A 12,641-nucleotide genomic window follows, 5' to 3' on the forward strand; every position below is an offset into this window, starting at 1 on the left:
GAAAAGACAGGACCAATCCTTCTGGTCCCTGCCCTCTGCCCCACTGTCGGGCTGTGTCCTCCCTCTCCATCCACCCGTCAGTCACCTCCCAAGGAATTTCACCCCTTCTGTCAACCTCACCGGAAATGGAAACATTACCGTGACGGAGGAGACTCTCCTCATTCCCATCACAATGAGAGCATAAATAATTTGTCTGATTAATACCTTGTGCTCTCCGGATGTTATGGAGACTTCTGGATTGTTCAGAGACTCTGTCCATCTCAATGTTTAATGACGTTGGGATTTACTGGGAGAATTGAGTTCCTGGTTCACCTAAACACGGTCAGCACTGCTGAACACACTGAGGTTGGAGCAGAGGTGTCGTCCTCCTTCATGGCCGTCGGAGAATGGCAGCAGAGACTCTGACCATAACGGGAGATCCAGCTACATTCTGTAATCAGCCCTGCCATTCCCAATCTCTGAGGACTCAGTACTGTGCTGGGGTTTGGTTGAGACCAGCCTGCACAGGAAGAGAAAATTCGCATTGAAGTCACTCACCTGCCCCAGCAGAATGGAGGGCAACCAGAGACAACACGACCACCAGCCCAAAAAGAGAGACTGTCTTCATGATTGCAACTGTGATGTCGACTGTTGAACTGTCATTCCTCCCGCCCTTTAAATACCCTCTCAGATGGTATCACATCTCATAGCAGGTGCCCCACTATCACCTCCTCCTTCCACACACACACACCTATTTCCTGGAATATCTTTGTCCATTGTCACAACTGTAATCACCAGGTTGCTAATCAGGTTCCAGATAACAACCAATGGAGATAACGTCAGACCTCAGCTCCAAAACCACATCATGTTAAAGCTTCGATTGTTGTTCCATTCCTTGACTTACTGATCAACTGAAACCAGTCAGAAAGGATAGACGCCAGCCACACTGGTGCCTCACAAGGCTGAGACCTCAGGCCTCTACTCCCTGCAGCCCAGATCTGTTTTATCTCCATCTAGAAGTTTACAGATGATGCCATCCCAGTGGTATTATCTCAAATAACAGTGATTGGAGTTCAGGAAAGGTGTATTGTGCTTAGTAGCATCGAGTTGTATCCACGTCAGGCAAAAAAAAGAGCAGATCATAGACTTCAGGAAGGAGAGAGGTGCACAAGCTCCTGTCTACATCAGCAATGTTGAGGTAGCAAACTTCAAATTCCTAGGACTGAACATCAATCGTAGTGTGCCCTAGTCTAGCCCCATTGATGCCACAGACAAGAGAGCTCACCGATGCCTCGATTCCTCAAGGATTTAAAGAAGTTCAGCATGTCTCTGTCAAGCCTTACCATTTCCTATTGAGGCATCACAGAAAGTGTCATCTGGTTCAGATATGGTTCAAGTACAGGGTGAGAGACACTAGAATGAGTCAATAGTTCACAGACTTTAATGTAAACACTGTTAAAGTGAAAGGAAAACAATAAACACCAGGCCAAACATGGCCGTTAATGAAAACTCTCAAATGGAAAACGAAGCCTGCACTGTGGCTGAAAGGAATAACTAAATATTAAAGAAATACCACTAGTCTTCAGTCAGTTGACTCGACAGTCCAATTTCTCAGGCAGGGCCGAATGCAAAAAGACAGCGGGACTCTGTCCAAGTCTCAACAAATATTACAACAGAATGAATGGAATTACATACGATCACAAAGAAATTAGCTGACATGTGCATATTCATGGGTGCAATTGCCAAATCTGCTGTGCTGTCGAATCCGTGGTTGTGACAGAAAGCTTTCTATCTGGATGTATCATGATCTACAGAGTGCTCAGCTCATCCTGTCATGGAAACAGTTTCTCCTCCATAGACTCTGTTGACACTTCTTGCTCCCTCAGTAAAGCCCTCTGATACCCTGCAAGACGTTGACCACCAGTGGTGCTCTGTATATGCCCACTGTTGATGCTATTCATTGCTTCATGAAAATCAAATCACCACAGTGAGGAGTCAAAGCTCTTCCCCAGGGTGCAGTGGAGCTATCCTCCAGAAACACACTCTAGTGAGCACCAGCACTGTGTGAAGAACGCCACAGTTTATGTCTTTGGCCCTGAACTATGAAAGAACAGTAAGTGTCCTGGATGGTTCACATAGGGTCACTCGCCCAGGCTGCTCCAACAGAAGCTGTAACCAGGTTGTCCCAGTGAAAGGGCCAACTGTAAAACCTCCACTTGATCATTTTTTGATGCACAAGGGTAACTGATCCTCACTGGCCATTACTGAGTACGCCAGAATACAATGCAACCTCTCTCACTGCTCCTCCAGCTAATGCTCACCCAGATCCAGATATAAGTTAAAGGGCAGGATCTCCTGGGTTGGGATCTCAGGACTGTTGCCCATGCCAAATGCTACTGAAGCCAAAACTAGGAAGATTAGACAGCTTAACACGTGGCTAAGGAGTTGGTGTAGGACGGAGGGCATAAGATTTTTGAATCATTGGGTTATTTTCCAGGGAAGGTGGGACCTGTACAGATGGGACTGTTTGCACTTGAACTGGAGGGGGACTAATATCCTAGTGAGAAAGTTTGTTAATGCTTTAGGGTGGGGTTTAAACTAGAGTTGCAGGGTTGAATTGAATTGTATTGAATTGAATTTGAATTGACTTTATTACATCCTTCACATACATGAGGAGTAAAATTCTTTATGTTATGTCTCCATCTGACTGTGCAATGTGCAATCATAGTAATTTGTAATATTTATAATAAATAGAACAGTCAATATAATATAGAATACACACAAATTAGCATGAGTTCAGCAGTCTGATGGCCTGGTGGAAGAAGCTGTCCCAGAGCCTGTTGGTCCTGGCTTTTATGCTGATGATAGCAGCTGGAAAAGATTGTGGTTGGAATGGTTTGGGTCCCCAATGATCCTATGGGCCCTTTTTACACACCTATCCTTGTAAATATCCTGAATCATGGGAAGTTCACAACTGCAGATGTGCTGGTCTGTCTGCACCACTCTCTGCAGAGTCCTGTGATTAAGGGAGATTTAGTTCCCATACCAGGCAGTGATACAGTCAGTCAGGATGTTCTCAATTGTGCCCCTGTAGAAAGTTCTTAGGATTTGGGGGCCCATACCAAGCTTACTCAACCGTCTGAGGTGAAAGAGGCGCTGTTGTGTCTTTTTCACCACACAACTGATGTGTACAGACCATCTGAGGTCCTCGGTGATGTGGCTGCTGAGGAACTTGAATCTGTTTACCCTCTCAACCCAGATCAATTGATGTCAATTGAGGTTAGCCCATCTCCATTCATCCTGTAATCCACAACCAGCTCCTTTGTTTTTGTCAAACCAAAGTGCCAGAACAGTTAGTGCAGAGGTTGTGGGGGCAAATGTTGGTAAGACCTCAGACAAAGTTAGAAATCAAGAGGCTGAGCATGGTGTGACTAGTGTCCTGAGCTGCCTGTATTTAAATGCAGGAAGCATTGTAGGACAGTGCTGAAGATGAGGTAGCTGGTTTACAAACAGAGGCAATGTGTAGTGAGGAGAGGGTGCTGATAGGGCAAGACTGCAGTCAACAGGATGAGTTGCAACATAAAAGGCAGACAAAATTGAAAAGGGTGAACACAAGACTGAAACGCTTGTATATGAATGTGCATAGTATACGGAATAAGGTAGATTAACTACAGTGCCTATAAAAAGTATTCAGCCTCCCTCCTTGGAACTTCTCATTTTTCATTGTTTTGCAACATTGAATCACAGTGGATTTAATTTTGCTTTTTTTTTTTGACAGATCATCAGAAAAAATCATATGCCAAAGTGAAAACAGATCTCTACGAAGTACAGGATTCCCCAAAGATTTATTTGCAGGTATAGTTTGTGGTGAGGAAGGCAAATGCAATGTTAGCATTCATTTCAACAGGACTAGAATGGCCATTCTAGAATGACCATAGAATGGTGGACACGACCTCAGATATAGGGCTGTCCTATTCGAACAGAGGTTAGGAGGAATTTCTTTATCCAGAGAGTGGTGAATCCGTGGAATCACAGGCTGCAGTGGAAGCCAAGTCTTCATGTATTTTTAAAGCAGAGGTTGATAAATTCTTGATTGGTCACTGCATGAATGGATACAGGGAGAAGGCAGGAGATTGGGGCTGAGGGGAAAATTGGATCAGCCATGATGAAATGGCAAAGCAGACTCAATAGGCCAAATGGATTAATCCTGCTCCTGCATCTTATGGTCTTGTGGTCTTATAAGGTTAACAGTGCCATGAACATTCATAAAGGGTCCTCAGACAGGGACCATTGTGTTCTTTACAGCAGCACTACAGGACACGTTATTCACACAGATACCTGACAGTGTCCACACTGGCCATGTGACATACACACCTGGTGAATGTAGAACGGCTGAGTATCAATACAGATTGTATTTATCTCTGCTTTCTTATCAACTTTATGCAAAATTAACTTTGTTTTATTCCCACAGATCAGATGAAATGAACTCCAGCATGAAAAAGTCATTATAAATATTACCTGATAAAGTTTATGGAGACATTTCACTGATGGGAATTTGCATTCTGCTATCATGAAACGCCATGCTCGGAACATTCAGCAGTTTAGTGGAACTAATACTAATGTCATGTCTTCAATATGAACCTTTAACACCTTTTGCTGTTGCCACAGATGCTGTCTGACCTGATGAGAGTTTACAGATTTGTTTCTTTTCAGTTTTAACAATCAACATTACAATTCATTTACAAGCAGGAGCATAATGTAAATGCCAGGCAGGGAATGAATGCCCAGCATCATTGTTCAATGTCTTTCAATGTGAGCCGCCCAGTGCACTCACTGCTCCCCCATTGTTCAGGACCAAACATGAAGAATGTGTTTCCTCACACAGTGATACAGCTCACCAGACCGCAGTTCCAGAAGGTGCTCCCTTTATGCTTTGTGGGAGAGGTTTGACTCCTCGTGGTGGGGCTTTGATTTTCACAAGGCAATGAATAGCACTGCAGTGGGCATTTACACAGAACCACAGATATCACAGTGTTACAGGGTATCAGAGAGAATTGTTCACACACCAAGGGTCAGAGCAGAGTGAGTTGAAGGTGGTTGGAGGGATACAAATGAGAAGATTTTAAAGGCTGCAGGTAAGTGGAGAACAGGATGGGTAAGACAGGCTGTTTCACAGTCAGTTATCTAAGACACTGGGACGAACAGACAGGGGCCTATGGTGGACACAGTGAATCACAGGCCAGAGTTGCAGGGCTGGGGGATGTGGTGGAAATGAAAACTGTCCAAAGCCGTGGAGGCAGAGTGGGTGAATACAGCCGGGAGCTTAAGACCAACACCAGGAATGAAATCTTAAATAAATGGACGTAATCCAACTGGTAACAGTGACAAGCACAGAGACTAACATTAGTTTTCTGACTCAGAGCTCCAGAGAGACGGGTTCAATCCTGAACTATGGCACAGTCTGTGTGGGGTTTGCACTGTCTCCCTGTGAATGTGGTTTTCCCCAGAGTGCCTGGTTTCCTCCCACATTCCAGAGATGGGCAGGCTGGGAGGTTAACAGGTTCCTGTAATTACCATTGTGTTAGTGGGTGGAGAGTGATGTCCATGTGAGAGAAAGTATTTCACAGCAGAATGGGTGTAATTGCTTAGGGAGCCCACAGTTTCTCCACGGGTACAATGGTGTCCGTCAATGCTGTAAGAAAATACGAGGAATTGGAGGATGCAGGAGATCCTTAATGAATACTTTGATTCTGTGTACACTAGTGAGACAGACCTTGATGTTTTTGAAAGCAACATGAAACAGACTGATATGGTATGGTTGAGGAGGATGTGCTTTTGAAAAACATGAAAATAGTTAAGTCCCCAGAGCAGACATGATATGCCTCAGGTCACTATGGGAAGTGAGGAAAGAGTTTGCTGTGACTTTGGAGATGATTTTTGTGTCTTTTCTGGCCACTGGAACAATACCAGATGACTGGAGAGCACCAGATGTCTAAGAAATTTGCTGCCACTCTCTGTTTGAGAAAGAGAATAGGGATAACTTTGCAAATTGTAGACCAGTGAGTCTAAATTCAGTAGCTGGCAAATGATTGGAGAAGACTCACAGAGACAGGATTTACAGGCATTCGAAGAAGCATATTCTGGGTATAGTCAACACAGCTTTGTGAGAGGCTGGTCATGCCTCATTAACCTGATTGAATTCTTTGAGAATGTGGATAGAGCAGTGGATGTAGTGCACAGTATATGGATTTTACAAAGGCATTTGATATGTTTCACCATGGTCGGCTCATTCAGAAAGTCAGGGGGAATGGGAACCAGGAAAACTTGGCTCCGTGGAATAAGAAATCATTTGCCCACTTAAGGGAGAGTTTGGTTGTAGAGGGAGCAATTTCTGCCTGGGGGTCAGTGACTACTGATGTTCTACAGGGATCTGTTCCCTGACCCTGCTCTTTGTGACTATTAAGAATAATTTGGATTAAGCCTTCTGAAAATCCAAGTACACAATATCCACCACTTCTCTTTCATCTATCCTGTTTGAAGCATCCTCAAAGATTTCCAACAGATTGATCCAGCAAGATTTTCCTTTCAGAAGACCATGCTGACTGGTCTATTTATCATGTGTGCAAGTACCCTGAAACCTGCTCCTTAACAATTGACTCCAACATCTTCCTAACCACTGAGCTCAGACTAACGACTCTACAGTTTCTATGCTTTTCCCCCTTCGCTTCTTGAAGAGTGGAGAAACTTAGTTTGTCAACCTTTTCCTCATCTTCCATTACTATCTCTCCAACAGTCCGATATCTACTTCTGCCTCTCTTTTACTCTTTATACAGTATATCTGAAAAAACTTCTGGTATCCTCTTTGATATAAGTGACCACTTTACCTTCATTTTTCATCCTTTCCCTCCTTATGTGTCACGGACCAGTCCATTGACTCCCCATTTCTGTTAATTTCCTTTTCCCCGTGTTTTACCTGGCTCCTTGATTTAGGCACCTAATTTTCATCTGAACCAGCAGCATAAAAATTTCAGCTTGCATCTACTCAGAACTGGACCGTCCCCTGAGCCACTGCGGCAAAGCACGTTACGGGCTGGCAAGAATAGTGGACTTTAATCTGCTTCAGTGCCTGGAGTTGCTTTGTGAATTCTGTCATTTTCGTGTACAGCTGAGGATTGCAGGCCACTTGCCACTACTCCGAGTCATGATATGAATTGTCTGCCATTGTTTGGTTTTGTTGTCCCGTATCTAAGTTTGAGTCCCGGCTCTGTGTTGGTGTCCAAATCCGAGCCCCAGCTCCATTTCCATGTCCAAATCCAAGTCTAGGTTCTGTATCAATGTCCAAGTCCAAGTCCATGCTCGGTGTACGAGTCCAAGTCCAAGTCTAGGTTCCACGTCTGAGTCCAAGTCATGGTTCCTCCGTTCGTTGTCCAACATTCACGTCCATGTAAGCGTCTAATCCTTGCTCTCTGGTCTTCCTGGCAACTATTGATAAAATACACTTCTGTTAATGTTACTTCTGTGTCTGAGTCCTGCACTTAGGCTTGCTTCCCCACCTCATTGTAACAGAATGGTCAAGCCAAACACAGAACCAGCAGGCACAGACACTGTCTTACAAACTCTCGCTAACCAGAGTCCCCTCCTGCCAAACCCACCCCCCTCCACCCACCTGGGTCATCGATAATCCGGGCAAGCCAGTTGGCTCCCATTGAGGGTTGGTAAGTTGTCATGGTTTGATCCGTTGACTCCTCATAAAAACTCCCGATTACATTTACTCAGGGCTGGATCGTCCCCTTAGCCAGTGAGGCAGTGCATGTTCTGGGCTACCAAGAAGAGTGCCTGGGGATGCTTTGTGAATTCTGTCATTTTCGGGGGCAGCAGAGAATTGCCGGCCACTTTCTGCTACTCTGAGTCAAGTTACAAAATGTCTGTTGTTGTTTGGTCTTGTCGTCTCGTGTCCTGCCGAGCCCCGGTTCCATGTCCAAGTCCAAGTCCAAGTCCAGGTTCCCTGTCCAAGTTCAAGTCCAGGCTCCATGACCAAGTCCTAGTCCAGGTTCCTCCAGTTTGTTGTCCAACGTCCTTGTCCATGTAAGCATCTTCTACATACTCTCTGACTTTCTCAAACTTCACACTAATTTTTGCTAAGGACCTGTGGGACTGAAATGTTTGATTCTTTAGGCCACTGACCTGAACTGTAATTTAAAACATCAATTCATAATCATTAGAGCTGGTTTTCACATCTTGTACTTTAACAAAGTTGACATAATTCAGTGACTCGGATCACATTGAGTCATGAACAGAGATTTTGAACTCAGCAGCACAAATTTCACTTTTTAAAGCATCATTGGCAATTTCTTATTGTCAGCACAGGTAGATGAACAGCTGGCATTGTAGTTTCAGTTTTCATTAAACGGTCTTTATCTCCAATGTGAATCAGGTCGATCCAACTGCACAGGAGACATAACAGATACGTTCTCCCTCCTGTTGCATCTTTTGTTCTGTATTACACCAGGTCAGTATAACAAGTCCCACAGTCCTGTATTAACACTTGATCTATAGAATGAATAGATCAGTTAAAACTGAAACACCAGCAATTACATTTCACTCACAGATGCCCCTCTACCTCTGGGAGTTGTTTGTTGCTCCAGATTCCAGCATCTGCTATCTCTTGTGACTGTCTACAATGAATTGCCATGTTGCCTAGATCAAATAGTGAGTCATTAGCAAATAAAAGTAAGACAGGGGACAAGGGGAGTGGCCATTGTTGCAGTGGTCCAGTGTTAGAGTGGGGAAGCATTGGCTCTCAGGCTTGGGTAAAGTATGTATCTGATAAGTTTGTTGTTTTTCTCTCTTCATGGTTTCTCTGTTAGTTCACAGTTACAGTAATGAGAATGTCTCCAGGGGCTGCAATATGTTCTTTGTGTGAGATGTGGGAATTCTGGGAGACATCCAACCTCCCAGATAACCACATATGCACCAGGGGTACCAAACTACCCTTCCTCGAGGATGTGTTAAGGAACTGGAGCTGCAGCTCAATTACCTTTGAGGTAACTGAAGGGATGATAGACAGGAGCTACAGGGATGTTGTAGTCACCCCTAGATTACAAGAGGCAGATACCTGGATGACTGTCAGGAGGGATAAAGGACAGACCTGTCAATAGGATAGGAAGACAATTGCAGTCAGTGGGAAGAGTTGCAGTTTAACAGGGGGAAAAATCAAAAAGGGTGATGAATACATGACTGAAGGTGCTATATTTGAACGTATGCATTATACCATAAGACCATAAGACATAGGAGCAGAATTAGGCCATTTGGCCCATTGGGTCTGCTCCAGCATTCAATCATGGCTGATTGTTTTTTGGCCTTCCTCAGCCCCACTCCCCAACCTTCTCCCAGTTATTTTTGATGCCATGCCCAATTAAAAACCTATCAAGCTCTACCTTAAATATACACAGTCCTGACCTCCACAGGTTCACCACCCTAAAGAAACTTCTCCGCATCCCTGTCTTAAATTGGCACCCCTCGATCCTGAGGCTGAGCCCTCTTGTCCTAGACTCCCCCACCATGGGAAACATTCTTTCTGCATCTAGTCCTTTCAATATTCAAAAGATTTCAGTAAGATCCCTCCTCATCCTTTTAAATTCCAGCATACAGACATAGAGCAATCTAATATTGATTGTATGATAAATCTTTCATTCCCAGAATCATCCTTGTGAACCTCCTCTGAACCTTTCCAATGCCAGCACATCTTTTCTTAGATGAGGAGCCCAAACTGTTCACAATACTCAAGGTGAGGCCTCAACAGTGCCTTACAATGCCTCAGCATCACATCCCTGCTCTTGTATTCTAGACCTCTTGAAATGAACGCTAACATTGCATTTGCATTCCTCACCATCAACTCTACCTGCAAGTTAACCTTTACTTTGTTCTGCACAAGGACTCCCAAGTCCCTTTGCATCTCAGATTTTTGGATTTTCTTCCCACTTAGAAAATAGTCTGCACATTAATTTCTCTACCAAAGTGCATGACCATGCATTTTCTAACATTGTATTTCATTTCCCACTTTCTTGCCCATTCTCCTAATCGTGTAAGTCCTTCTGCAGCCTGCCTGTTTCCTGAACACTACTTGTCCCTCCACCAATCTTCATATCATCTGCAAAGTTGGCAAGAAAACCATCTATTCCATCACCTAAACCATTGATATACAGCATAAAAAGAAGTGGTCCCAACACCAACACCTGGGGAAAACTACTAGTCACTGGCAACCAACCAGAAAAGTATCCTTTTATTCCACCTACCAATCATCCAGTGCTCTAACCATGCCCATAACTCTCTTATAACTCCATGGGCTCTTAACTTGGTAAGCAGCCTCATATGTGGAACCTTGTCAAAGGCCTTCTGAAAGTCCAAATGTACAACATCTGCTACAATGTCTTCATCTATCCTACTTGCAATCTCCTCAAGGACTTCCAACAGGTTCATTAGGCAAGATCTTCCCACAAGGAAACCATGCTGTCTTTGTCCTATCTTGTCCTGTGACACCAAGTACTCTATAACCTCATCCTTAACAATTGACTTCAATGTCTTTCCAGCCACTGAGGCCAGGTTAACTGGCCTTATCATTTCCTTTCTGCTGCCTTCCTCCTTCCTTGAAGACCGGAGTGACATTTGCAATTTTCCAATCCTCTTGAACCATGCCAGAGTCCAATGATTCTTAAAAGATCATTACTAATGCCTCCGCAATTTTGACTGCTACCTCTTTCAGAACCCAAGGGTGCTGTTCATCTGGCCCAGGTGACTTACGTACTCTAAGGTCTTTCAGTTTTTTGAGCACCTTCTCCTTTGGAATAGTAACTGCACTCTCTTCCCTGACACACTTCAACATTTGGTCCAGTGTCTTCCACAGTAATGAATGATGCAAAATACTCATTTACTTCATCTGCCATCTCCTTGAACCCATTAGTATTTCTCTGGCCTCAATTTCTAGCAGTCCTATATCTACTCTCATCTCTCTATTTTTTTCTTACTTGAAAAAACTTTTACTATCAACTTTGATATTGTTTGCTAGCTTACTTTCATATTTCATCTTTTCCTTCCTAATGGCTCTTTTAGTTGCTCTCTAGGTTTCAAAAAGCTTCCCAATTCTCTGTCTTCACACTAATTTTTGTTCTGCTGTATGCTCTTTAATTTGTGCTTTCATTATCTTTGACCTCCCTTGTCAGATACAGTTGTACTATTTCGGCATTTGAGTATTTCTTTGTTTTTGGAATACAACTTCACCTTCACCTTCACCTTCCTCATTTTCCCCAGAATCTCACACCATTGTTACTCTGCTGTCATTGCCAGCATCTCCTTCCAATTTACTTTGGCCAAAACCTCTCTCATACCACTATAATTTTCTTTACTCCACTAAAATACTGCTAAGTCAGATTTTACTTTCAAATTTCAAGTTGAACTCAATCATATTGTGATCACTGCCTCCCAAGGTTTTTTTACCTTAAGTTCCCCAATCACCTCCAGTTCATTACACACACTCGAGTATAACTGATCCCCTAGTAAGCTCAATGACAAACTTCTCTAAAAAGCCATCTCATAAACATTCAACAAATTCACTCTCTTGTGATCCATTACCAACCTGATATTCCCAATCAACCTGCATGTTGAAATCTCCTATCACTATCATAACATTGCCCTTTTGACACACCTTTTCTATTTCCTGTTGTAATCTGTGGTTTACATCCCAGCTACTGTTGGGAGGCCTGAATATAACTGCCATCAGTGTCCTTTCACCCTTGCAGTTTCTTAACTTAACCCACAAAGATCCAACATCTTCTAATTTTATATAATTTGATTTGATGCCATTCTTTACCAGTAGGGTCATGCCACCCCCTCTGCCTACCTTCCTATCACACTGATACAATGTGTAACCTTGGACATTCAGCTCCCAACTACAACCATATCTGATCATCTGCAATAGTGCAACAAGATCATCCACCTAATTTTTTATACTTCATGCATTGAGATATAACACTTTCAGTACCGTATTTGCTACCCTTTTTAATTTGGCATCACTAATGCACTGATACGAAATAAGATAAATGATATTGTAGTGCAGTTACAGATTGGCAGGTATGGCATTGTGGGCATCACTGAATTGTGGCTGAAAGATTATGGCTGGGAGCTCAACATCCAAGGATACTCATTATTTTAAAAGGGCAGGCAGGTAGTAAGGGGGTGGTGCGGCTCTGTTAGTAAAAATGAAATTAGATCCTTAAAAAAAGGTGACAGGATCAGAAGATGTAGGATCTTTGTGGGTAGAATTAAGTAACTGCAAGTGTAAAAAGACCCTGATGGGTGTTATATACAGGCCTCCAAACACTAGCTAGGATGTTTGCTACAAATTACAATTGGAGATAGAGAAAACATCTCAAAATGGGCAATGTTACGATAGTAATGGGGGACTTCAGTATGCAGGTAGATTGGAAAAATCGTTTGCTGCTGGATCCCAAGAGGGAGAATTTGTAGAACGCCTATAAGATGGCTTTTTAGAGCAGCTTGTGATTGAACCCACTGGGGGATCCTCAATTTAGATTGGCTGCTATGTGATGAATCAGATTTAGTTTGGGAGCTTAAAGTAAAGGACCTCTTAGGAAGCGTTGATTATA

This window comes from Hypanus sabinus, chromosome 18 (assembly GCF_030144855.1).
Source record: "Hypanus sabinus isolate sHypSab1 chromosome 18, sHypSab1.hap1, whole genome shotgun sequence".
NCBI classification, from domain to species: domain Eukaryota; kingdom Metazoa; phylum Chordata; class Chondrichthyes; order Myliobatiformes; family Dasyatidae; genus Hypanus; species Hypanus sabinus.